The 27,751-nt window shown below is 40.0% G+C and overlaps 1 long non-coding RNA gene across 2 annotated transcripts in view; it reads left to right on the plus strand.

The window, feature by feature from the left end:
• The first annotated feature begins 331 nt into the window (after window positions 1-331).
• The window catches only part of LOC144259525 (uncharacterized), a 46,007-nt gene continuing 18,587 nt past the window's right edge, over window positions 332-27,751 (plus strand). Inside the window, exons 1-3 of one of the 2 annotated variants that reach the window (XR_013344851.1) lie at window positions 332-631; window positions 26,222-26,308; window positions 27,025-27,134. This is a non-coding gene — a long non-coding RNA (uncharacterized LOC144259525). The remainder of the gene's footprint in view (window positions 632-26,221; window positions 26,309-27,024; window positions 27,135-27,751) is intronic. The other variant, XR_013344852.1, reaches the window with a different exon arrangement.

Consider the following 27,751-nt stretch of genomic DNA (forward strand, 5'->3'; position numbering starts at 1 on the left):
TCTGAGGACAATGACAGGACAATCTTAGTTGCAAGCTGTCACAACCTCAGGGGTTCCCCTGGGGAAGGCAGATCAGCATTGCATGTTGCTAACACTGTTGCAAGCATCGCAACGCATTTTGGGGAGGGTCAAAGGTGTGAGTGGGGAGTGGAAAATCCTTTTGCAGACTGCAAGAGTCCAAAGGGGGAAGGAGAAAGAGAGCAGAGAACGGGTTAACTCAACACTGGACTGAGCTTGCTAGCTGCAAAGATAAGACGCTGGCCCCAGTCCAAGATCACGGCGCTAAACACAAAAGTTTATCTCCCACCCAGCCACAGCCAGCCATAAGAAAACCAGGACTGCAAAAATAAAAAACATGGGCAAAACAACAAGGGGGTGGGGGGGAGAGCTTCGCATCCCTAAAGCCGTTGTGTTTTAAAAAAGAAAAAAAGACCACAAAAAGCTGGTTTGGACTGGCACGAAAAGCACCAGGAACAGAGGCTGCAAAATGAAACACCCCCAAAAAACCCCAGGACTTAAAACCCTCCTAAAAGCTGAAGTAATTCAGAGATCACAATGGACCCTGCATGACCCGTGCGCATAGGACAGAACTCCCGTCTACCTCTCCCTGCTGGAGAAGGCTCTCACCAAGGTAGGTTACAATCCCTGGGTTTTCATGGCAGAGCTTCAGAGAAGAGTGCAGATTTGGCAGAATTTGTTAAACCTATATGCAGAGTATAAAAAGCAGAAGGGTAAGAACCTAGGGGCAGCTGTGGAATTGATTTGGACTGCAGCAACCATGTAGTATCAAATGTTGTCGGGACAGAAAGAGGAGTTGGGAGAAAGGGAAGAGGTGTGTACCCGACAGCTGGTGGAAATGGAGCAACTGAAAGCGCAGATTACTAACCAGGCTGCAACACAAACCTATGCCCAAGACAAGTTGCAAGCCTTGACACAGGACTTCCAGGTGGAAAAAGCGGAATCACCCACCTGGAAGCACTGGCTAAGCAAGTACTGGTCCTTCAGGGGCTTGTCAAGGATTTGACCATTCGTGCTCAGCAACGCCACAATGGTAATGTGCCCACCATAAAAAAAAATATTAAGCAGTTAAAACGTCAGTTAACCGTGCGTTCGGTTCAGGAAGCAAGCCTCACAGGGGATGACTCAGGTGACCCTTGTGAGGGCTTTGATCTCTCCCTCAATTTTGGGCGGAACCTTGTTGCACCCCTATAGCGGCCCTCATTAAGACCGAGGAGAAGTCCAGTGGGTGAAGTGGGAGAATGGTGTATGTACGACACCCGCAACTACTAGGAAAGCACCCCATGGGGTGATTATGAAAAGGAAAGGGATCATGCGTGGTGGGGGCTAATTAAGGAGCCCACCTTCCTCGCTAAATTGGTAGTGGAACAAAGCCTGTGCTCATGGAAAGGGACAGTGCAGCAAAAACAAAAAAAAGGATCGGGCCCAGACAAGCAGGGAGACAGCAGATAAAGAAATTGGAAAACAGGTTAAAAGCCGTAAAAAGTAAAGCAGAAGTAAAGAAAGCAGTAAGTACAGGCATGGGAAATTCAAATCCCTAAAACAGTACTTAAAATAATAAAATCTAAGTTAATAAAGGTGTCATTTTAAAAAATAAACAAGTAATTTAAAAAAAAAAGTAAAAAGTTAACTCTGCAAAGATTGGAGGGAATTAAGCAGTTAAACATTGTAAAAGTGTTTAAAAAAAGTGTTAAAAAATTCTTGCTTTCTTTGCAGCCATTCGTGGGGGAAAGGGGGAGGGAGGGCCCTTTTCCAAAGTAATGTCTGTAAATAATCCAAGTAAAAAAACCTAACTAAAATCATTTAATGATAAACAATTTACTCAAATTTGCTAAAATATAAGGGAGTTCTACTGAAACTTAACTGCCCCAAATGTATTTAAAAATGTAATTTATATACAGCTATATAAAAACAGAGCAGTGTTTATTGTAGAAAGGGTAAAAAAAATGCAAATATACCTTGCTACTTAATTAAAATCCTATTAGGGCTCCAAAGGGAGCCACAATAGCTTGTGTTTTCTTTTTCAAATTTTTGTATGTTTTAAAAGCAAAAGTTGAAAATAAAAAGTAATCAAAACTCTAGTAAAAGTTGACTGTGTCCCTTTTAAGACAGAATCTCTGAGCTGCTAATCGCTTTGAATCCAAAAGCAATCCCAAAAGCGCCTGTGTTAATGCAAATTACCTAACTAATAAAGGTAAAAGCCATTAAAACCTAACCTGCCTATAAAACAAACACAGAAAAATATGGGGGTAATTCCTCTGTTTTGCCTGCAATCAGCAAGGGTATATATAAATATATATATTGTAAGCAATAATCTGCCACCCCCAAACGGGTAAAAATATGTTCTTTTTGTCTTTCAAAAAATCAAAAAAAGCTAATACCAGGTAAAAAGCAACCCAAAATACCATAAATCTATTAGAACACAAAACACAATTTTTATTGTGACATGTTTTGTCTTGTGTTCTTTGTCTTGTTGCTAGCACTGTTGTGTACCAAATGCTGCAGAAAAACTTCCTCAGGTAGCAGACACCATATTAAAAAAAATTGGTTTTAAAGCAAAAATAATAAATACTGTAGACGTAAAAATAATTAAAAATAAATGAAGCTCTGTCCCAGCTACAAAACAGCCTAATACAAAAACAAATAAAAATAAAATAAAAAAATACTGCTATATGGGATGTACTGAAATGCAGATACTTGCTTTGTTCACCTTAAAACATAAAATGTTTTGGGTAATATCAGGAAACACTAAGGTTTTAATATGCTTGCTAAAGCAAAAAATATATATATCACTGTTCAATACTTATTAATACAAATGGATGCAGTATGTTTCTGGCATAGTAAGGCCAGACCTTTTAATTTATTTATTTATTTTTTTTGTTAAAAATGCACACCAACAAGCTCTGGAGGCAACGACATGAAAAGTTAGCCCACTCCTCATACGGCACATAAAATCTTTCTGGCTCGAACCAGTGGGCTGGGGAGGGAGGAAGCTATTGAACACCAAAGGTTGTACCAAGTAAACCCCTCAAAAGTGGGTGTGCTTGTCCTTGCCCGTTGCTCCAAAGCCCTGTAGTAAAAACATTTCACTAAAATCCTGTATATAAAATAAATTAAATAATAAAACCAAAGTACTGTATAATGGGCAATGTGTTTATATTAATTCCTAAAAAAAAGTGTTTTAAAAAATAAAAGTGTTAGCAACCCCCTAAAACAAATATAAATGTAATGTAAGTATTGTGTTTACCAATAATCACATTTACTATTTGCCACAATAAAAAAAAACTCAGCTTTGCCCAGTTAAGGTAAAAACTATGTAAAACCTGCAAAGCCATAGACTCCACTTTAAATAAAAAAAAAAAAAAGGCCAAGTGATAGTCAATAAAAACATCAAAAAATGGCAAATTAAAAACAAGTTAATGTTGCAAAAGCTGGAAAAGGCAGCCCACACTCTAAACGCCAAGTGGGTGGGTCCATACCCCATTGCAAATCACATCTCTTTAAAACTCAGTTGATTAATGTGCTCCGTCATCTCTCCCCCACCCCTCCAAACAATCCTGTGGCCTCAGCCTAATCACCTAACGCCTCAGGCAAATTGGTAACAAAAATCTGTCACAAAGCCACCGTTTTTGGGACTTGCTTCCCTGACCATCCAACAGAACCTGAATTTGGCAAACTTTAAATCATGCTGAAAAGCTTTTTAGTTCACTCAGGCTGTTGCAGGCAATTTTTTTTTTTTTTTTTTTTAAAGACTGTTGTGTGTTCTGGTTAGCTGGATGTACTGAGCCTGGCGAGCTTTTTGTAAAAGACAGAACTGTTGATTTAATTTTGATCTTTTTTGTTTTTAGTAATTACAGTATAACACATAAGTTCTTTTGTTATAAGACAAAGGAAAATATTGATGAAAACAAAGAAAATATACATAAGAAGTTAGTGGATGTCTTATGATAAAGCCAGTAGCTAGATATATAGACTCTAAATGTTGTTCTATTGTAAAAAATTTATTCTGAAAAAAGCAGCCTTATGGGGTTCCATGTTTACTGTGTTTCATGAGTGCCAGAGCAAATTTGCTCAGAAACAGGTAAAAAGATGAATTCTCTAACTGACAGACCTTAAAGCACAACTTGAAAATCTTAAAGCCAAGAGGTGTTTTTCTTGGCTTGCATTTAATAATCAATAATACAAAGATTCTAAAGGCTACAGGTCAAAGGCACAGCAAAGAACAGAATCTGGTTCTGCAAATGGTTCTTAGTTAACAAGTCTTAAGACTAAGTGTGAGCTGGAATATTACAAATACTATATAAAGCCTCCTAATTTTCTCCTCATTCTTCTCAGAGTCATATTTCACATATACTGTATAGGGTGTATTATTTAGGTTTAATTTAGTAATTAGACTGTTTGAAAATTTTCTCAGGAAAAATAATACAAAATGGCCACACTGAATTCAAACTTTCAAAAGCAGTTTAAGTGATGCTTGGATCATGGGCTTCTGTGTAAATTATAGCAGCTTGTTTCATCTAGTCACATTACCTTTCCAATTTTCTGCCTAGTACAAAAAACCAACAACAAAAGTAAAAACTGAAAGCAACCTTTCAAAGTATCCATTTTTCCTCTCTAGGGCCCCTATCCTGAAATTAACTGACTTCAGTGGGACAGTGTACCTGCATAGGTTTCAATGAAGGACTGGGAGCCTTCAATTTAAACCTTTTTAATAACTACAGTCACAACTGGCTCCCTTCCTCCCCTCTAGATGGATATAGTTCTGCTGGTGGTTAGATCCAACTGAAGAATCCCACATGTTTCTAAGTCCCATGATTCTGGGTAATGACTGATCACTGGTCCTAGTAGAGATGACGGGGAACTTTTCAACAAAATGGTTTTTCGTCTTAGAATGCAGATTAATCAAAAACAAACTTTTCATGGAGATTTACCTGTTTCAACAAAGCTTTAGTTCGAAGGATTCTCAGGTCTAGGATGGCCCTTCTGGTCAGAACAAGAGAGATCCACCCCATTTAGCTAATAGCCCACTAATTAGGGCACTCAGCTAGGGTGTGGGAGATGTGATTTGAGGCTTGTTCTGAATCAAACAGTGCAAGGTCTTGAACCTGCATCTCCCACAATCCAAGTGAGTAACCTACCAATAGGGGTTACTCCTGATCCTGTTGGGGTTGGTCCAGCTTTGAGCAGGGGGTTGGACTCGATGACCTCCTGAGGTCTCTTCCAACCCTAATCTTCTATGATTCTATGAACAGGCTATTGGCTATTCTGAAGTGGGTCTCTGTCTCTGGTTTTTCCACATACTTTTTTGAAAGGTCTTGGTTTTGTTCCACGTTAGAATGGAAACCAATTAAAAAAGCCTCTTAATGGTTTCACAAAATGAAATTCTTGCTTTACAGCCAGCCCTAGTTCTCAGCTCTGTGTCTTAGACCCACTCCCTACCCTACTTAGACAGTGAGACCCTACAGTCTGGCCACCTAGATCCTGGAAACAGTCTCCTGAGCCCCCAAGTAACTTAGATATGTATCTGCGCATCAACATGTTTTTTATTTTTCTATTTATACCCTTGAGAGCCAAGAAGGCAGTAAAGAAATGAAACACAGGCTTCACAAAAGAATTTCCTAGCTACAAATACACTTAAAAAGCACAAGAAAGTTATAGATCTTCAGAAAACAAACTGCTGAATACAATTTGGAAACTGCTGAGGAGTCTGACCCGGTTTGATTCACCTCCGTGAATCCTGAGTTCAGTCCAGGTCCTTAGGACAGACAACTTTCCCTCCTCTGTGGCATGGTCTTCTTTATGTCACAGGAATTGTCTCCTTTGTTTAGAGAGCATTGTTCTTTTGAAACTGCTTTGGAAGCCTTTCTTGACCCTGAGCTTCCACTGGGGAATTTCCAAGCTACAAACTATACGCACCCCCAGTCAACTTCTGGGTAGAGTTGTTCAAAGTCAATGGCCCTACTGGCAGCCAATCCATTGTTTCACCAGGGTAGGGCCATTCAATGTTGATAGCCCTTGATTGCTCTGTCACAATTTCCCAGACATTGTCTCTCCACTAAGGGTATGTCTACACATAAACCACTACAACTGCATCGCGTCAGTGAAGATACTACCTAAACTGACAAGAGGGGTTCTCCTGTTGGCATAGGTACTCCACCTCCCTGAGAGGCAGTAGCTAACCTAGAGCTGTCTACATTGGGGGGAAGGAAGAAGCTAGGTCCGTTTAACTGTGTCGCTCAGGGGTGTGGATTTTTCTCACCCCTGAGCCATATACAGCAGTTATATCGACCTAATTTCCTAGTGCATACCAGGCCTGACAGTCAAGTTCCTGCTACAAAATGCATGCTGAAAGTCACACTAAAGGTTACATTCAAAACAGAGGTGGAGACTGAAATAAAACATGGTGTTCACAGAACGAAAATGGAATTCATAAGTTGACAGACATCCCCTAACTGTCAAAACTGTTTAGTACAAACTGTAAAATACATTTTTCCACTACTGCGAAATAGAGGAGAAGAATAATTGATGGTTGTATAGATTGCCTTTCACACTTAAGGTACAATGTCTCAAAATTCATTTCATGGTAATTAATTAGCTGTTGATAGTATAGTGACTGCAAGCTTATGGAGCTCAATTCTGTACTCAGTCCAGAATCTTACATCCTAGTCTAGCAAAATACTTAAGTACATGCTTTACTTTAAGCATTTGAGTATAGTCCTGCTGAAGTCAATGGGATTACTTGCATGCTTGAAGTTGCGTGTGCTTTGCTGGTTCACAGGCAGAGTGGTTGCCTCCTCACAGGATTGAGTCCTTAGACATTAGAAACTATATTATTGAGATTTCCACCCCATTTTTTAAAAAAATATTTGGATGGTGGTTTTACTCTTACTTGACATGCCATCCACAGATAGATGAAATGCAATTTAGTGCTGATAAATCAAAAAGTGTTGTTTAATCGTTTAATTTAGTGTTGTTTAATCATAATACTACACACAGATGCTCACACAAAATGGAAGCACTGGATACAGCTCCATAATTAGCGTGGTGTGCTGAATTCCATTATAAGCCATATTTTGATTGCCTCCTCAACTCAGGGGGCTGGACAGACTGTCATATGTCATGTGTCAGCCTGAAACACCTGGATCTCAAAGGATTGAGAAAACTCAATTTGGAGGAGGAGCCACAAGGTGCAAGTTAAATTCCTGTGGAAGGCCCTGAAGTAGAGTCTGGAAGGGAAGCAGCTAGGAAGTCAGGTTCTATCCCAGAGAAACTCAAAGGTAGCCAAAAAGGGACTGTGAACTGAGCTTGAGGGGGGGCTGAAGCCCAAGCTGGGTGGCAATAACTTTTGTTTATTTGTGTGATCAGAGGGGGATTAAACGGAGAGTGACCCAGATGGAGGTCTGAGCCACATGAATTCTCAGCAGACACAGAAAATCTGGGAGAGGAGAAATTGAGGCAGGAGTGCCTGCAGAACCATACCTAGCCAACAGGGAATGCTACAGGGCAGGCATGCCCTATGACAGTATATTAGGAACAACCCTTTATTTCAGTTTTTTAAATGACAGAACATTCAACCACACTGGTATATAAAGGGTTATCCATGGGAAAATTGTCATATTACCTTGTCCATCAAATGCGAACTTTAGTTGTGGCATATACCTAGTACAATATATATGCACAAACATACAATCCTTCAATGTCTTAACATCATGTGTTGTGAAACATTTTTAAAATCCATTGTGTATTGACATGGAGTCAATGTGTGTCCAGAACATGGCTCCCAGTATGCATTTATTCCTTTTCCAGAATTCCCATTATTATTTCATAGTCCACATTATTTCCACGTGCACAGCACAGAATCAGACTGTGCCTTATGGCTACAGTAATTAAATATTTTCAATTTAGATAGCTGTCTCATGCTCAATCTCTGCAAGGGGATATAGAATGGAACACATTTAAAAAGTTACAAAAACTGCAATTTTTGCCTCTCACCAGAGGGCAAGACGTGCAGAGATGAGCAATCATTTCACCGCTGCTGGCTGCCCTACTTCCCCTCTCTGAGTGTCTGAGAGTGATTTTATAGTAGGGCTGAGAGAGGGCCAGTACGGAGTCTAGCACCATGAGCTCCCCATTTCAGTGATTTTTATGGGTGGAGCTGATGCTCACTAGGGCAGGACCCAACAAGATATCTATGGGGGAGAAAGCACCTGGGAGTAGAAAGCGAGGTGCTGGAAGGGATACTAGACTAATCAGAAGAGCTAGGGTGCTACTTTGGACATTTTTACTTGGGCTCAAGTAGACTGTGTCTGCAGTACTGGAAAGGACACACAAGCTGGAGTACACAAACATACTGAAGGCACCGATATAGAGAAAGAGCTTCCACTAGAAATGGAGACGCAAGGGAAGAGAGATCCATTTGCTGCACAGAGGAGAAAGACCATGGGTGAAAACCTGGCTTCACTGAAGTCAACAGAAAAACTCCCACTCTACTTCAGTAGGGTCAGGATTTCACCCCATCTCCAGGAAAGAGAGAGAGATGGAGGAGAGAAAAAAGAGAAGAGGTAGTTGTGTGTGTGGTCTGAGTTCTGTTCATATTTGATGCAGTACGCATCAAAAGCTTCAGAGGGAATGAACAGAGCCAGGCAATTATCGAGTGATCCATCCCCCGAGGTGCCATCCCAGCTCCTGGCAGTCAGAGATTTAGGGGTGCATCCCTGACCTCTCTCATAACCCCCCTTTGTGGTCTCTTCTCTCAGATGAAGAGTCCCAGTCTTTTTTTAATCTCTCCTCATATGGACCCTGTTCCATACCTCTCATACTTCTGTGGCCCTTCTCTGAACCTTTTCCAATTCTAACACATCTTTTCTGAGACAGGGTGATCACAACTGCACACAGTGTACGAGGTTTGGGCATACCATGGATTTATATAGTGTCATGATGATATTTTCGGTTTTATTTTCTATCCCTTTCCTAATGGCTCCTAATGTTGTTAGCTTCTTTTTGACTGCTGCTACACATTGAGCAGACGTTTTCAGAGAACTATCCATGCTGACTCCAAGATCTTGTTTCCTGAGTGGTAACAGCTAATTTAGATCCCATCATTTTGTAGGTATAGTTAGGATTATGTTTTCCAATGTGCATTAATTTGCATTTATTAATGTCATGCACAATTGCACACATTTAGTAGCTTGTTTCCAACAGAGATCTGTAACTAAACATGTAGCATTAAAATTAAGTTCTCTCTAGTCCTTAAAAGCAGGGGTCCCTGCAGGCCACTGGCAGTGATCATGTGTGTTTCTTCAGTGAAAAGATAGTTTCTAATCACATCTTTTGATTAGATGACTTCAATATACCATTACTTACATAATAATTACTGATAACTATATACAAAAATTGCAGAAACTTTTACATGACTATATTTAGAAAAATTCCAGTTGAAGTTACTGACTTACCAAAACTGAAAGCTGATGGAATCTGAAATAAACTATTGTAACAGTCTTGAGCATTTCACTGGGTTTATGCTTATATATTAAATATATATACAGTCTGTATGTTGGTACACATACATACAGATGGAGAGAGAAACAAAAAATAAGTATACATAGTACACAAGAATTTTTTTAAAATTTATATATAATTCTGGAGTAAAACAAAATAAAAAAAAATTCTGAGCCCCCTGATTAGCTGCTTATGTAAATGGTGAGTTTAAAATGAAAAAAAGTTACATAAATATATAATAAAAATAAGCAGAAAATATAGTGTCATGTATATATATGGCAAATGAAAGATTCTCATACTACTTAACTTTTTTACTTTTCACTTCAATCTTTGCAGATTATTTTTCATATCTTCGAGAAAATACTGAGCAGTGTGCATAATTAAAATCCTTAAAAGACTACTTGACTTTTATTAAGTGTAATTTCTTCAACGGAATTAAAAGCATACCAGCAACTCAATCTATAATTATTGATTAGGCATATTTAAGAATTTAACATATTACACACGTACTCATTGTCCCATTTTCCCTGATTTGTAAAGCATCTTTCGATTACACAGTCATTTCATTCCACAGTACGTATGGGATCCATCCCATAAAAAATATGATCACCCCCTATGAGTTTTGTTACCCTCAATGGACTCCACATCTGCAGAGCCACCAACTGATTCAGTAAATACATAAAGATGCTGGTATCTATTGGAAGTAAAATTAGATTTTCTAGGCTTCCTCAGCATATCATTTGTGGCTTTTCCTGAACTGCATTTTAGAGTCACTATTAGAATCTTTTTAACATTTGCTTTTACAAGTAGTCCAAATTGTACAATATCATGGTACTTGTGGTATTCTATTCTTAGTAAATGGAATATCATGGTAATGTTAATTACTTGGTAAGGCACTTCTAAGTAGTATAATGGTATCCACTATATTCTATATTTAAACAAGGTATTTTAGAGGAAGTCGAGGACAATCTTTGAGCCAAGGGTTATTCTTAAAAATATAAAACATCCCTGACTCCGTAACACCACAACAGATCCCACTCATAGTAGACAGTACAGGTGTATAAATAGGATTATTTATTTATTTTTGTGTATGTGAGCAGTGAATCAATTAACGTACAGCAACACAGTACAGTTCTCTCAGAGTTATTTCAGGCTGTCTGCCGAGTCAGGAAGACATTACTGAATCAAGTTAAGTTTGGTTCACAAACTTAAGTTTTGAAGGTTCTCATCTCAATTATCAGGGTAGAGGTATTTTAAAAAAATACAAGCTTAGCACTGGATTAGTGCTGTCTTGAAGAATCATCATGAAACAACCCAATCTCACTTACACAGTGAGAGACTGTATCCTGGAAAGTAGTAACTCTGAAAAGGATTCAGCGAACATAGAAATGTAGGGCTGGAAGGGACCACAAGGGGTCATCTAGTCCAAGATTAAGTAAAGCTAAACCATCCCTGACAAGTATTTATCTAACCTGTTTTTGAAAACCTCCAAAGATGGGGATTCCACATCCACTGTTGGTAACCTATTCCAGTACTTAACTATAAGTTACAGTAAGAAAGGTTTTCCTAATATATAACCTAAATCTCCCTTGCTCTAGATTAAGCCATTAGTTCTTGTCCTGGACACAGAGACCAACTGATCACTATCCTTTTTATAATAGCCCTTAAAATACTTGAAGACTTATTAGGTACCCCTTCAGCCTTCTGGACACAGTACTCCAGCTGAGGCCTCACCAGTGCCAAGTGGAACAGGACAATTACCTCATCTGTCTTACATAAGACACTGCTGCTAATATACCCCAGAATGACATATTCCTTTTCACAACTGCATCACGTTGTTGGGCATATTCAATGTATGATCCTCTATAACCCCAAGTTCCGTTTTTGCAGTACTACTTTATTCCCCATTTTGTATTTGTGCATTTAATTTGTCCTTCCTAAGTGTACTACTTTACCATCTTTATTGAATTTCATCTTGTTGATTTCAGACCAATTATCCCATTTGTGAAGGTTGTTTTGAATTCTAATCCTGTCTTCCAAAGTACTTGCAACCCCTCCCAGCTTGGTGTTTTCTACAAATTTTATAATCTTACTCTCCAGTTCTTTATTAAAGTCATTAGAAAAAATAATGAATAGTACCAGTCCAGGGCAAACCCTTAGAGGACACCATTAGATATGTTTGAAAGCAAACTGTAGATAACTACTCTGAGTACAGTCTTTAAACCAGTTATGCACCCATTTTATAGTAATTCCATCTAGATCAGATTTCCCTAGTTTACTTATGAGAATGTCTGTGATTAGGCCAAAAGGAAATTAGGTTGTTTCAGCATGATTAGTTCTTCACAAATCCATGTTGTCTACTACTTACCACCTTATTATCCTCTAGATGTTCACAAAATGATTATTTAATTGTTCCAGTATCTTTCCAGGTATCGAAGCTAGACAGACTGGTCTAGAACTCCCTGGGTCCTTTTTGTTCCCCTTGTTAAAGACAAGTACCTATCTTTGCCCTTCTCCAGTCATCTGGTACTTCACCCATTCTCCATGTTCCTGAAGATAATAGCTAATGGGACCAAGATTGCATTAGCTAGTTTTTTATATACCTTAGTGTGCATTTAGTCAAACCCTGCTAACTTGAATACATCAAATATATCTAAATATTTTAACCTGTTCTTTCACCATCCTGGTTTGTGTTCATTCTCCCTTTTTGTTTATTGTTAATATTAGTATTTCATAATGGTTTTAAGAATCCGGTCACAATTAACTTTTTTTAGTGAAGACCAAAGCAAAAAAAGGATGAAACACCTCAACCTTCTTGATTTCATCCATTAGCCTAGTATTGGACCTACAGTTTCCTTGTCTTTCTCTTGCTCCTAATAGGTTTATAATACCTCTGCTTATTGCCTTTTATATCCCTTGCTAGGTTTAACTCATTTTGTGTTTTAGCCTCTCTCATTTTTTCAAGACTTGCTTGCACTATTCATTTGTACTCATCCTTAATAATTTGCCCATGTTTCCACTTCTTGATTTTCAGAACTTTAAAGAGCTCCTGAGGCAGTCACATTGGCTTCTTACTATTCTTCCTATCTTTCCTTCATTTTGGGATAGTTTGCTGTTGTGCCTTTAACACTGTTTCCTTTAGAAACCACCAGCTCTCTTGAACATCTTTTCCCCTTCATTTTTTTTCCCATGGGAACTTGCCTATCACATCTCTGAGTTTGCTAAATACTTTTTTTGAAGACCATTGTCCTTATTCTATTGTTCTTATGCCTTCCTCTCCTTAGGATCATGAAATCTTTCATTTTATGATCACTTTTATCCAAGTTGCCTCGCTCAAGATTTGCATCCAATTCAAGTCCAAAATGGCTGCCTTCCAGTTACTTCCTCCACATTCTGAAAAAATGGACAGTTTGTGTTTGGCCATATTACTTTTCCAACAGATATTTAGACAGTTAGAATCCCCCATTACTACCTAGTCTTGTGCTTTGATATTTCTGTTATTTGTTCTAAAAATGCTTCATTCACCTCCTCTTCCTGACTTGGTTGTCTACAGTGGACCCCTACCATGATATTGCCTCTTTCCTCTTAACTCAGAGACTTTCAACTAGTCTGACTTTCCCCTCCTTCTGGACCTCAGAACAAGTGTGTATATATGCTTGATGTACAGTGCAACAGCTCCCCTTTTTCCCTACCTCTCCTTCCTACACGAACTGTACCCTTCTCTACCAGTGTTCCAGTAATAAGATTTATCCCACCAACTTCCTATGATGACAATTAAGTCATAAATTATCTTAGTTACCAATACTTCTTGGTCTCCCTGTTTTTCCCTACTCTTTGCATTTGCATATAGATAGCTAAGATATTGAGCAGATTCCCTCACTGTATTCCCTCTTGTTGCTCCTATGTCACTGTTGCAATTTTCCAAACTGGAGTCAGAGCCAGGAGTCATACCAGGAGTCAAAGCTGGAGTCAATAACTGGGGTCAGGACAAGGAAACAAGAACAAGGACGAAAGCAAGGTAACAAGAACAAGGAGTGGGAACCTGGCAAGGAGGAACTTGGTCTTAGAGGTCTGGTCAGCAACAGGCCTAGTGACTAGTTACTCAGAAAAGGAGCGTACAAGGAACAGGAAGGCCGTTACCAATGTTAGGCCGTTACCAATCAGCAGTTAGCTGCCATTCAGCTGATCCTGCTTAGGCAGTGGATGTATCCTCTGTTTTCAGAGTACCAACTGCAATTTCCTTATCTGGATGAGGCACAACAAGTAAGGTTCCTGTTCAGCAATCCCATAGGCATGAGTTCAAGACCAGTGGTCCCTGACAGTATCTGTTCACTTTTCAAGACTCGTATCCTAACTTAACTATGAAGATTAATGGGGCTATTAAAAAAAATTAGAAACGTACTTGGTAGTTCACTATAGATTAGGGACTAAAGACTTCATTAACAGAAGAAAAGGACCTAAGGGTTACAGTGAATGAGAAGCTGGATATGAGTCAACAGTGTGCCCTTGTTGCCAAGAAGGCCAATGGCATTTTGGGATGTATATGTAGGGGCATTGCCAGCAGATACTGAACCAAGTTTCTTTGTGGTATCTGTCCAGGTAACAGTTCCAAAATCTGTGGCAATTTTCTGAAGAGCAAAGGAAAGTCCCAGTAGCTTTACCGCTTTCTTTAATTTTAGCAAAACTAGTATTTTCTCCATTCAACACTTCGATTGCATTTAAAGTGAAAAAAACCCAAACACACACACACTTCTACACAGGAGAGTCACATCTCTTCCCAATATTGGGCAGACGCCCTGGTAGAGATTCTTTTAGTAGTCTCTGATAAGGCCTTCTCACACACACACAAAAAAAGGAAATCAAACACACAACTGAGGAGATAGGAGGGGAGGATGTGCCCAGCAAAACGGAAAAAGAAGGGGGAGAGGCAGCACCCAAACAAGGAAGCTGTAAGAATATAGCTATTTAGAGCAAGTCTTTAAGTGCTGTAATGAAACCTGTAATGAAACCTTACACAGAAGTATAAATATAAGCTTCTTTAATGTAAATCTTGCAATCTATTTACTAAAATAATGGAAATAGTGCTGCTATATGCCCATTATTTAGTTTTTCATTTCTGAAGTAAAACAGATTGGATAAGACAGACCCCATTTGCTCCCTAGCATCTAGGGCACAGATGGGTGGAAAGTACATTCTACTGATTGTCAGCTAAGACGAGCATTGGAACATGACATTCTTAGTGAAATTATTATTGCTCAATTCAACAGGACTGGAGTTTCTTGCAGGAGAGAGGATTCTGGTACCTCTTACTGCCTATATAAAGAATGACTGCTCAGTTGTCTTTATCTTCAGTTATATGGGTCTCTGCTTATTAATTTGAAAACTAAGGGGTACAAACACCTCATGACAATATTTCAGTTGAGGGGCAATTCCTGTCAGGAAGTCCAAACTCTTGTTTCTGGTGGGCCTGTCAGATCAAATAGAATCCCTTAAACATCACTTATTTGAACTCTGCATCTACCTTGAAAACTCTTGCACTGGGAGCAGGCTACACGTTAGCCATAGTTTACAATATTTAAATATGTTCTTGTTCCAAGGTGGGGGAAAGGTCCCCCTTATCTGTGGCAAAGGTGAAGGCTCACATCCACTGTGCTAGAAGTTATGAGTGGAACAAGTGTCTCAAACCCCCTTTTTCACTTAGTCACCCATCAGCTTAGTCACCCAATCAGCTCATCTGTGAGGCTACTACATGGCTTTTACACAGAAGTCACTCCCATCACTTCCTTCTGTCTACCTTGACAGGACAGACATCATGGTCCCTGTGAAATTATCCCAGATTTAACAGCCCCATCAAAATATTTGGATAAGTTTCTTTAGATTGGCTCTGAATGTGCAGTTCAGAACACTGAAAGATAAAGAATGATAATAATATGGAACTACGACAAACTTCTCACCACTCATGAGAGACGAGAGAGCAATTGGACAAGGGTGATACACTGGATATACTATACTTGGACCTTCAGAAAGCCTTTCAGAAGGTTCCACACCAAAGGCTCTTTAGCACAGTAAACAGTCATGGGATAAGAGGGAAGATGCTCTTATGGATCAGCAATTGGTTAAAAGATAGGAAATAAAGGATAGAAATAAATGGTCAGTTTTCACAATGCAAAGTGGTAAATGGTGGGGTCCCCCAAGGAGCTCTACAGGGATCTGTGCTGTTTAACATGTTCATAAATAATTTGCCAGTGAGGTGGCAAATTGGCAGTGATACAAAATTACTCAAGATAGATAAGTCCAAAGCTGACTGCGAAGAGTTACAAAGGGATCTCACTAAACTGGGTGACTGGGCAACAAAATGGCAGATGAAATTCAGTGTTGATAAATGCAAAGTAATGCACATTGGAAAATGTAATTCCAGCTATACCTACAAAATGATGGGATCTAAATTAATTATTTCTACTCAAGAAACAGATCTAGGTGTCAGCATGAATAGTTCACTGAAAAAATCCATTCAACGTGGAGCAGCAGTCAAAAAAATCTAACAATGTTAGGATTCACTAGGGAAAGGATAGATAATAAGATGGAAAATAGCATAATGCCACTATATAAATCCATGGTACACCCACACACTGGATACTGTGTGAAGTTTTGTTTACCCCATCTCAAAATAGATATATTAGAATTGGGAAAGGTACAAAAAGGGCTACAAGAATTATTAGGGGTATGGAACAGCTTCCATATGAAGAGAGATTTAAAAAGTCTGGAACTGTTTATCTTAGAAAAGAAATGACTAAAAGGGATATGACAGAGGACTATAAAATCATGAAAGGTATGGAGAAAGCACATAGGGAATGTTATTTACCATTTCACATAACACAAGAACTTGGGGTCACCCAATAAAATTAACACACAGCAGGTTTAAAACAAAACACAAGAAAGTACTTCTTCACACAATGCACAGTCAGATTGTGGAACTCATTGCGGAGTTAGTGTGAAGGCCAAAGTATAACTAGATTCAAAAAAGCGTTAGATAAGTTCATGGAGGATAGGTCCATCAATGGCTTTTAGCCAAGATGGTCAGGGATGCAACCCCATATTTTGGCTGTCCCCCTAAGCCTACAGCTGCTACAGGCTAGGACTGAACAACACTCGAAATTGCCCTGTGCTGTTTATTCCCTCTGAAGCATCTGGCACTGGCCACTGTCAGAAGACAAGATACTGGGCTAGATGGACCATTGGTTTGAGCCACTATAACCATTCTTATGTTCCTTTCATCTTATCTACCTCCTAAGAGGATCCATCTATTTTCTTACACAGTTAACGATGAGTGACAATACACAAGTGTAACTTCTCTTTGCAAGTAAAACTGATTATGAAATATTCTTTTAAACTATAAATTTCCCAAACTACACAGATTTAATGTTCTTTATCTTAATTTCTTTCTTTCTGAAAAATTATATGAGACTGCATACCTGATGGGCAAGCAACCTTTTTGCACACAATCCATTACAGGCTAGGCAATCTGGTATCTTGCATGCATATCCTTCTGCATTCATTTCTGGTTTGCTAGCAATGCTGTTCAGTGCCTTTCTCAAAGCTAATCATACAGCCCCATATTGTTCCTACTGACGTCACAGGGAGTTTTGTCATTGATCTGTGACACCAAGATGAGCCCTTTATTAGCATGTCAGTCCCACTTTAACCCCAAGGGGTAAGGTCTACATTGTAACAGCACAACACTGTAAACAGATACCACAGTTAATCTATTTCACTATATAATGCAAACTAAAAAACTGATAAATTGTTTGCAAGACATGGTACTAAATTAAATTTAACCTTTTACAAATGAGCCAAAGTTATTTCATGTCTAGAAAGAGGTCAGAGTGCCAAAACAAAATGAAGGTGATTTGAAATAAAGATGCAAATACACCTAAGCTGCAAAGTGATCTCCCTTATTCCAAGTTATCTTAACCCTACATCTCCCTGGTGCAGTGAGGAAATCAACATTATTGAGAGTTAATGCACAAGTTTTCCAGACAGACGAATAGTACAGAACATTACCTGGAACATCAAAACATATAAATGGGTGACATAGCCACTTGTAATGTGCTGATGATGATTGAACAAATTGGTTCCCAAAAAAAACCTCAACTGACTTTTCTTAAAAAACTAAAACACAAGCCCCCAAACTGTTGAGATGGCTTGCACGTATATGTCCAAGACACTGCACAGGTAATGACCCTATCTAGAAAAAACAATTCTATATATTTATGTCTAGCTTGTGCCCAGTTATATTAGAAATTATTTTTTTCTCAACAGCAATTCAGTCAAACAGAGTAGACCTCTTCATTTTCTAACTCAGGGATAAGATTGTAATACAGCGGGAGCTGAGGCAGTTGTTTTATTCCTCTCAAGAGAGATGAATTACTCATGATTGCTCTCTCTGTACTGGCTGGCACAAACTTTTCAACAACAATCTACTATTTAGAAAACAGACTGGCCTTTGTACTTAGTTTATGACTTCACCCAGGGCACAACTCTTAAAGTACTTTAATAATACAAAATAATGGTGCCTACATAGTGGCCAATTGCATATTTATATAAGTTAACATAATATAGAATAGGTAATCGAATATATCCTGCTAATGGCTTCCCAGCTGAATGTTGATCTGAACCGTTTTTACCAGTTCCAACGTATTCAGAGGTGCTGAACACCAGCAGATCCTGATTAAGTTCTTTTCCCCCAACAAAATGTAAAGTATTTCTCTTTCATTAGATTAATTTTGATACAACAGCACATGCTGGACATAAGTCATATTGCTAATACTGTAGTGTTTAAAACTAGGAGTCTTAAATTGCATCTGTACTGGAAAGGTTTCACTGTGTTGCCCAGTGAAGTTAACTGAAATAACACTGAATTCCTGGAAGTTATATATTTACTCATTTATCAAGATGAGACCCTAACTCTTAAATTTTATCATTAAAAATAACAAAGATAGTTTACTTTTGTACAACACGGAGCACAATAGGGCCTCAAGTACCTACCAGGATCAATAGGGGCCCAATCAAAAACCCACTGAGACAATGGAAAAGCTGCCACTGACTTCAGTCAGCCTTGGCTCATGCCCTAGCTGCTACTGTGAAACAAAAAATAAGTAATACTATCATAACAAACTGCCCTTCTGTCCTTGTTACCAAAGAAATCAACTTTCCAAGCCATAAAAAAGCATAGACATTCAAAGGAGAGAGTCAGTTCTCTCCAGAGACCAAGTGATAAACCAGGGCTCACAGGTGGATTATGAAAAATGCAATACCTCTAAAGATAGAAGATGCGTTTGAACAGAAATAGTGCCCATGCCATATCTAGTTTCAATGGCACTGAATAAGTTTATACGGGGGGTGGGAGGGAAAATGTCATGAAATTTGAAAGAGTACAGAATAATGAGGCTACTGTAACAGGTTGAGTGGTAGGGTTTAAACTTGAGGTGAGGTTTGACAAAGTTAACTGCTGACTGAGTTAACTGTTTTCTTTCAAGACTCCATCAAGTACAGAAGTATTTAAATTAGCTAAGGGTTATTATGAAATTAAGCTTGATCTATTTAAAGTAATTGGACAAACCAGAACTAAGGTATATATGGTGTGCTTAAGTTAAGAGACAACATGTATAAGGAGAATTTAAGAAGGTATTTTACAGAAAAAGTAATAAATAGGAGGAATTATTATTTATTTGTATTGTGGTAGTACCTAGGGGCCTGATTCAAAGAACAGGACCCCCTTGTGCTAAGCATGATATGAACATAACAAAAAATCTTGTCCCCATTTGCAAAGAGCTTACAGTCTGCTGGACTGGTGCCTTAAAGATTTATACATATGCTTAACTTGGCATATTGAGCGTAGTCCCATTGACTTTAATAGAACTACTCACAATGCATAAAGTTAAGCACATGAGTAAATCCTGGCAGGACTAGAGCCTAAATATAGTTGAGGTAGCTAAGTCAAATATTATTAATCTATTTAAGCAAAACTTGGGTGATTATGTAGAATTTAATTATTTTAAAGGGTATAGTTTTGGCTCAGGAATAGCTGACAGCTTTCTAGGAGCTAATGGTTTTCAGTTTGTTTATATGGAAGCGCTTTTCGCTCTCCCTCTGGCAGAAAATGTTAACGATTTATAAATTGAAAAATACAAAACTTTTAAAAAGTGTAAAGCTGTTTAAAATACATAACATTTAGGCAAGAGGTGGCTGAGTAGTCATGAGTCCATTCCAGACACTACGAGACTGGGCTTCTTCTGGTTCTTTACTACCACATAACAAGAAATGCTACTTTATGCTTTTTAAACAACATATTGATAAACATTTCCAAAATCTGTATAGAATTGTCTTATTTCTGAGCTTTACTTTAGTCAGGATCTCACATACATTATATTGCCCTATGCTGAACATCAAGCTGTATAGGGGGAAGGCACATCAAATGTTCTTCAGAACCTGTTTCTGCACTATCTTATGCCTTCATTCCAGGTTTTCAATCCATTCCCCCACCAACAGAAGTCACCTAGGAGTATACTCTGTGTGCCTCACTCCTTACAACCCCAAACCAAAGAGCATTAGAGACAACGAGCAATTTCCAATCACTCAGAGAGCCTTAGATCAGGCCTTATGGGAGTGAGTGTGGGAACATTATGTACATAGCGTACAAGAAGGTGGCATTCTATCTGCTTGCTTCTCAGACATCATATAATAGTGCCCATTGCCGCTGCCTTCAAACAAGAAGTGAAGGCTGTAAATATCAAAATATTACCTCAAACTAAAAAAATGAAGTAAATTTATAAAGTTGAGTTTTACTTTAGATAAGGTTTAAAAACAGAAGTAGTGTCCGGGAGGTAAAAAACAGCAAGACCCACCTCTGTGTGTCAGATACATACAATAGTAGAATTTAAGGATATCATATTACCCATCTTTTTAAATGTAAGCTTAATGCAATGTCAAAATATTTTAACTCCCCAAGCGTTCATATCATTTTACTTGATTATTTAAATATACCAATGAATAATTATTTTACTACTGAACACTAGTGAGAGAATGTAGAAAGAAAAGTTACTTACCTTTACTATATGTGGTAAACTGTTTCAGTGCTGATCCAGATTCATTACCTACAAGTGAATACAGACGGAATTCAATCCAGTTGTTGGAGGACACTTTTAAAACATAATTTTCTACTGATAGATTGCTACATCTTATTGTTAAGATTTGTATAACAGACTTTCACAACACTCACTCATGTGCAGCGTTTCCAAGGAACGACCTGGCATTAATCATTTCCTGGGTTTCCAGTTAGTCACTCTGTGAGAAATAATTTAAAACATACTAATAAAATCCCATCTTTATTAACTAGTGGTTTTAGTTTTCCTGATTATTTAAATATAAGCTATTATACATTTCTAAGATCATTAATATCATATCTCAAAAACTTTGTTCTTCAACTCTCACATAAAACTATGCCAAGCTCTCTGCTTGAACACATGCTCTGTATCACCCTCACCAAGCTCCAACCTTCCCCGCCCCACAACTAATTATTCCTCCACACCCTATATTTTCCCTGTGATTTCTCTTATTTCAGTCTGACTTCCACATGCTAGATTTCTTTTTCCTAACCACACAGAATACTTTTTGATGGCCCAGAAGGCCCTCTCTGATATCTTACTTTCAAACCTTCTCAGATTTGCAGCTGCAGGTATCACCCATCTGCCTTTAACTGCATCCTCTAGCACCTTTTAATACTACACTGGTCAAAACCAAACACTTGTAAATAAAATAGTATCTGGTGTGGACCATGGATCCAAGGGTAGTGTGGGATATTTCTATGGAAGATACCGATTAATAACCAAGCATCCACATTCTTCCCTATGGGCAATTTCCTAAGGCTTTTAAGATGTAATCTCACCTGTAACCTAAAGTGGACCATACTCTTGCCATTTTAGGATTCAGCCACATAGCTTTTAGCTTTCCATCCCCTGTCCCCATCTACATCTTCTATCCTCATTGTTGTTCTTCAGTTTCTATTACTGTACGAAGGCTTTTTAATGAGCAATAGGGTAAATATTGTCCTTAGTACTAAAAAACAGCAAGTTAGATGGGTGATTATTTAAAAGATAAAGAGTCTTTTAGAAATAATATTCTACATCTGCGCCGCCTTCAACAACATACTCTCCTCTCTTACCTCCACTGTAGCACTGGGGCTGCAGTGAATGCAAGAGAGAAGATTATGTTGTTGAAGAAGGCGCAGATATGGGGAAGAGTGAAAGAATAAGGGGGGTATGGGGAAGAAGAGAAAGGAAGGTGAGAGTTTTGGAGTGACAAAATGACAGAAGAAGTGTGAGGGTTGTAGGTCATAGGAGTACATAGACACTCAAGACTACACCCCATCAGATGCTGTGCCAGTTCTCCATCAAAGACATACCTGCCTCCTCCCCTCACAATATATTTGTCACAGATTGTTAGTAAACCACCTAGACCTATGTGGATGATATGGAGAAAGAGCAAGGCGGTCAAGAGGCAGTGCATCAACACTTGAGGGAACAGGACAAACCACGGCTGCGTCCTAAATTGAGTGTAAGGAATAAAAGATCTTATTTAGCTGTCACCCTCTTCAGGCAGGGTACCAACTGCAGGAGACATACTCTGCACCAGCTAGTGAGTCACTGGTGACAAGTCAAACAATAGTCCCATCTTCCCTCCAGAGGACTTTAGCAAGCAGGGAGCAGCCTCTCAAGCTGTTCCTGGCCCCAGCCAAGCCTCTCTCACAGAATGGGGTCTGCTATCCTTTGCACTCAGATCCCACCAGAGCTGTGCTCTCCCCCTTTTAATCCCACCCTCCAAGTCTGACAGCAGGTGTAGCAGGGTGAGGCTGCCCACAGCAACTTTCCTGGTTGAGTTTGTACTCAGAACTTGTCATTTCAATGGTCATTAGTTTTAGGCCCAGACCCACAAAGGTACTCAGATACCCAACCCTCAGATTAAGGCATCTAAATCTCACTTTTAGGCAGCACTGTAATCCACAAAACCATTGCTCAGCATCTGGTAGGCACCTAAACTTACTCCACATCTAGATTTTACAATAGAAGTTCCTAGATGTCTGTTTCCACCTCTGAGCGTGTGCGCTGCTGACTCTCTCTAGGCATCTGGACATTCACCTCCCACCTAAGCCCCAGTGTGATCCATGAACTGGGGGAAGACAGGTGCTTCTCCACCTAACTCACCTAGACAAAAGTACCACCATTCCTCCTTCCCCCAGCCCTTTCAGAAAGAGAAGGTACAAGTTTGCATCACAGTTTATAATCTGGATTGAGAAGACATGCTGAGATACAGAAAAGTTAGCCTCAGGGTCCCTGTGATGGGGTATATAAGTCACACTGGGATAGCAGGGGTTAAGAAGCATTTCTGGGCCCAGATTGCTCTGCCCTGTCACACCTGCAGAGCCTGCGCCAACTGAAGGAGGAGCTGAAAAGGGAACCAGACAGCTCAGAGGGGACGGAGGGAGAAACAAGACAAGACAGGGACAGTAGAGGCAGAGAGACCTATCTTGGGAAACCCTGAATAAGGTACAGCCAGAGTCCTTACTGCAAATGGCAGCTATCCCAGGCCCTGGAGGGGAAGCCAGGGAAAGGATTCCAATGAGAGGTAGCTGGGAGCTCTCTCTCAGGCTGAAAACTGAGAGAAGCCTTGGAGGCTGACTGGAGACAGGGGCTGATCTTGGACTGCAGCCTGCCTGAAACCCAGGGTAGAGGGAGAGTGACAGACCCTAGGTGATGACAGTGAAACCAGGAAGCTGGACCAGTGAGAAGCTGGGGCTAACATGCAAAGAAGGTGGCTACCAGCTGAGCTGAAGATTCAGTTGTTTTGTGCTATTTCTTCTTGGACTTTAAGACCTGGTGGAGAAGCAAGTGGTAGGAAGTGGCCCAGGAAGGCAGCCCCAAAGCAATCCAGAGCGTTATCACTGCATCTCATAGAACCCTGGGTTGGAATCTTGTGGAGAGGGAAGACCCAGGCTTCCCTACAACCCCACCCTTTCTCCCCTTCCTTGGAGAGGATGAAAAGCTAGAGATACCGTAAGCCCTGTGGCAAGGGCATGCCACCTTCAGAGAGGGGCTGAAGATGCTTTCTCTTGGTGGGACTGCATATATTTTGTAGGACTCTTACCTCAGAAGGGGGCAAACTCAACTGGTGACCTGTCCAGAGGGCCAAGTCACTACCTACCAAAAGATGGACTGCCACAGCACTGGAGTGATTGCTGGCAAGGGATGCTGGAGACAGGGAGCCAGTGAATTCACCACTAGGCAGCAGCACCAGTAAACTCAGTTCCCATCACAGTCATATACATTTATTTTGAAAAATTACAAGCAATTATTCAAAATATGTGAAGTTTTAATAAAAATTCTGTTGATTAAAAATAAAAATGTTTTTATACATTAAAATATGTTAACTAGTTCCTATCATGTATTTAGTGGAAGATCCTAACATTAAAAATATATCTAGATTTCTATATCAATTTTTTTCAAAATATGTTTGTTATATAAAACGCTGTATTTGTTTTGCTGTTTGGATCTATGCCTCTCAAATGAAGCCAACAGCTGTTGCAGAATGCAAGAAGCAAACAAAGATGAAAGAAATCAATAGGCATTCATTTCAACCGTAATGGAAGGTGATTGAGGCAACAAGTGGCTAGAGTATGCTGGAATAAATCCAATGCATTCTACCCCTTTCGACCACATTTTGGGTAATATTAGTCCATCATTTATGAATATTTCACCTGTTTGAGTCTTAATTTTTAACATCTAGAGAACATTATGTAGAAACCTGTATCAGCTATACAGTTGCTAAAATAAAACAGGAACATGTTTTTTACTATGTAGATCAGGAAATTAGAAATGAATTTGCAAGTGTGATAAGATAGAACACACACAAAAAATAGGCAATAATGTAGTGGAATTTGAAGACAGATTGGAACAGAGCCCCATTGGAGACCGTTGTTACTATTAGTGAACAGAATAATACCATACTGAGGTTTAATGATGGGAGTCTTGAGAATATAGTGTGGGAAACTGCAAAGTCCCTGCGCATGTCCAAAGTGCGCATCAAAGAGTCAAAGGAATTTGCACGTGGTTTTGGAAAATGTAAGGAGATGGATAGGCTCATTGCCGTGGAAAGTGAGTGCATCTTCGGTAGAATTTTGGGGAGTAAAAGTAGGGCGACTTTGTCCTTAAAAAGTGTGGTCTATGGCAGATCTGCCATGAGTGCTGCAATTTCTCCTGCGTGTCTCGCAGACATAATTGCTACCAGAAATGCAGTTTTCATAGAGAGATGTAGAGGGAACATGTGGCTAATGGTTCAAATGGTTTTTGGGTTAGACATGTTACGACTATGGGAAGGTCCCAAGGTGGATTAGGCAGTTTGATGTCTGGGCATAAGGTTTGGGGTCCCTTAATCTCGTCCAGTTAAGAAGGCAGGTGGTGCATATAGAATTTGTTGTGCTATGAAGGAGTACATTTCAAACTTGCTCTGAGCAAGTTTGCTCGGCATGAGAGAACCATGAAGGAGCCAAACCTTGAGGTGTAACATGGTTAACTTGGGGTGGAGTAGTAGACTGTGTTCTTGGAACAAGAGATTTGGGCGGAGGGGTAGTGGGATGGGTGCAGAAAGTGTCATCTTGGTTAGGAAAGGGTACCATGTGTGAATGGTATCGGAAAAGGCGTACATTAGGTTGGTGTTCCATAAGAACATGAACTCATCCCCCAAGGAGTGTTTGCCTAGTTCCACTCTGGAACAAAATCTTAGGCATTTCTTGTTTGCTACAGTTGCAAAAAAGATCTGTGGTTGTGTATCCCCATGTGTGAAATATGTCTAGTACTATATCCTCGTTTAGTTCCCATTCGTGGTCTATGGGAAATCTTCTGCTGAGGTCGCCTGCGATGATATTGAGAGAGCCAAGTAAGCATGCAGCTGATATTCAGACATTGTGTCTGAGACATCAGTTCCATCATTCCATCGCTTCTGTACAAAGGGAGTGGGATCGTGCCCCTCCCTCCCCCCTGCCTGGTTACATAGAACATGCAGGCAATGTTGTCTGTCATTATCCTGACACGTTGGTTTTGTATGAAGGGGAGAAATTGGAGAAAGGCATATAGATATATCGCTCAGAGTTCTGTACGTTGATGTGAAGGGATGTCTCAGCAGGAGATGAAAGCCCCTGGGCAGTGTATTGGGGTATGTGTGCTCCCTATCTCGTAAGGGATGCGTCCATAGTTATGACAACCAATGGGATGTCCTGTAGAAAGAGGACCCCGGAGCAAAGGTTGTCAGGCAATGTCCACCAGTGGAGGGAGTCCTTCACTGTGGGAGGTATGTATAAAAGTTTGTTCAGTCCACGGACATTCAGTTTGTAGACAGTGGACATCCAGCTTTGGAAACACGTCATGAAGAGGCGAGTTCCTGACTACAAAAGTGCAAGAGGCCATGTGGCCTAGGAGTTGTAGGCAATCTTGTGCAGCCACTTGTGGACTGTTGCACAGCTTGGCAACAAAGAGGTTGATGGTGTTGAAAAGGTGGAGTGGGAAAGATGCTATTCTTTTGTGTGAGTCGAAATGTGCTCCTATGAACTCCAGTTGTTGGGTGGGAGTGAGTGTAGATTTTCTTTGTTCATTCACAGGCCAAGAGCATGGAAACATTGGACTGTCTGTTGTGTGGGCTGAATGGCTTATTGGAGGGTCCTGGCTTTGAAAAGGCAGTTGTCGAGGTAAGTAAAAATTATGATTCCCTGCCTTCTAAAATGAGCTGCTACGACTGCGAGGAGTCTGGAAAAGACAAGAGGCGCAGTCGAGAGGCCGAAAAGTAGGACCCTGTACTGGTAGTGTTGTGATCCCAGAATGAAGCAAATAAAACATCTGTGGGCAGGATGTATGGTCATATGACCGTAAGCGTCCTGCAGGTTGAGGGCTGAAAACCAATCTCCTTGCTCCAGTGTCAGAATTATGGTTGCAAGAGCCACCATTTAAAAAAAAATGAATTTATTGAGGCATCTGAGATTGAGAATGGGTAGCCATCCTCCAGTTTTCTTTTCTGTTAAAGAGTAATGGGAGTAGAACCCTTTTCCTCTGTGTTAGTCAGGCACTGGTGTTACTGCTCCTAACTGGAGGAGGTGATGCAAATCTTGGTGGAGCAGTTATTCGTGAGAGGGGTCCCTGAAAAAGGATGGGGGGAGCAGGTGAGGGGCAAAGATAGGAAAGGAATGGGCACTGAAGTATGGATGATGTTTTCTATACCCTCAATCACATTTTCAAATTTGCTTATTAGTGGGAGGGGGTTGACATGGAGCTGATGAATTGGTATGGCGATGTTGATATCTTGGTTGCGGACGTTGTTGTTCACATGGTCTATGACTTTGTTGAGCATACGTCGGGTAGCGTGGACCTTGATAAGGTTGATATCTATATTGTCTCCTCCTATTTGCAGGGGTTTGTATACCGAGAAATCATAATGTCACTCTCGAGTCCTTCATGGAGTGAAGCACATGAAGGACTGCCATATGGTTTTGGCTGGATCCATAATGGCTGAATTTATAGGTAAGGCAATCTTCGATGTGGAAGAAGGTTGCAGGATGTCAGTCAACTCATGTTGGTTTTCAGAAACTTCCTCTATATTAATCCTCAACTCGTTGGCAAGTCTTTTAAAGAGGTCTTGAAATTTTAAGAAATCATCTGACAGTGTTGGTGGGGGAGGCAGTATCGCCTCATCCTGTGTGGAGACGGGCTCCAGAAGGGTTAGGGAAGCACGTGTAGCGTGCTCATCGAAGCGTGGAGTAACAGCTTGTTGTTGTGTCTCATTCGTAGCTGTATGCACTGGTGGTGGCAAGGTGGCATTGCTCCTATTTCTGGGATCTTGGCGATCTTAGTGGAATCGCTGATATGGTGCCCTTGGACCCCAGTAATGCCGCTCACCAGGGAAGGGCATAGGTGGTGCTATCCATGGGTTTGCACACCAGTGAGGGGGGTCTTTGATGATCAAAGATCTAGATTTTCTGTGACTAGTGCTGATTTGGGTCTGACTGGGAGAACTGGTATGGTGAAAAGTCTCCCCGATAGAAAAGTGATACCTAGCCAGAGACAGCTGTGCGGACCGCATCCGAATGTCCAGAGTAAAACAGGTGTCAAGTAGAGGTGACTGTAGGTTAAGTGACACC

The sequence above is a fragment of the Eretmochelys imbricata genome, chromosome 1 (genome assembly GCF_965152235.1).
Source record: "Eretmochelys imbricata isolate rEreImb1 chromosome 1, rEreImb1.hap1, whole genome shotgun sequence".
In the NCBI taxonomy this organism is placed as follows: domain Eukaryota; kingdom Metazoa; phylum Chordata; order Testudines; family Cheloniidae; genus Eretmochelys; species Eretmochelys imbricata.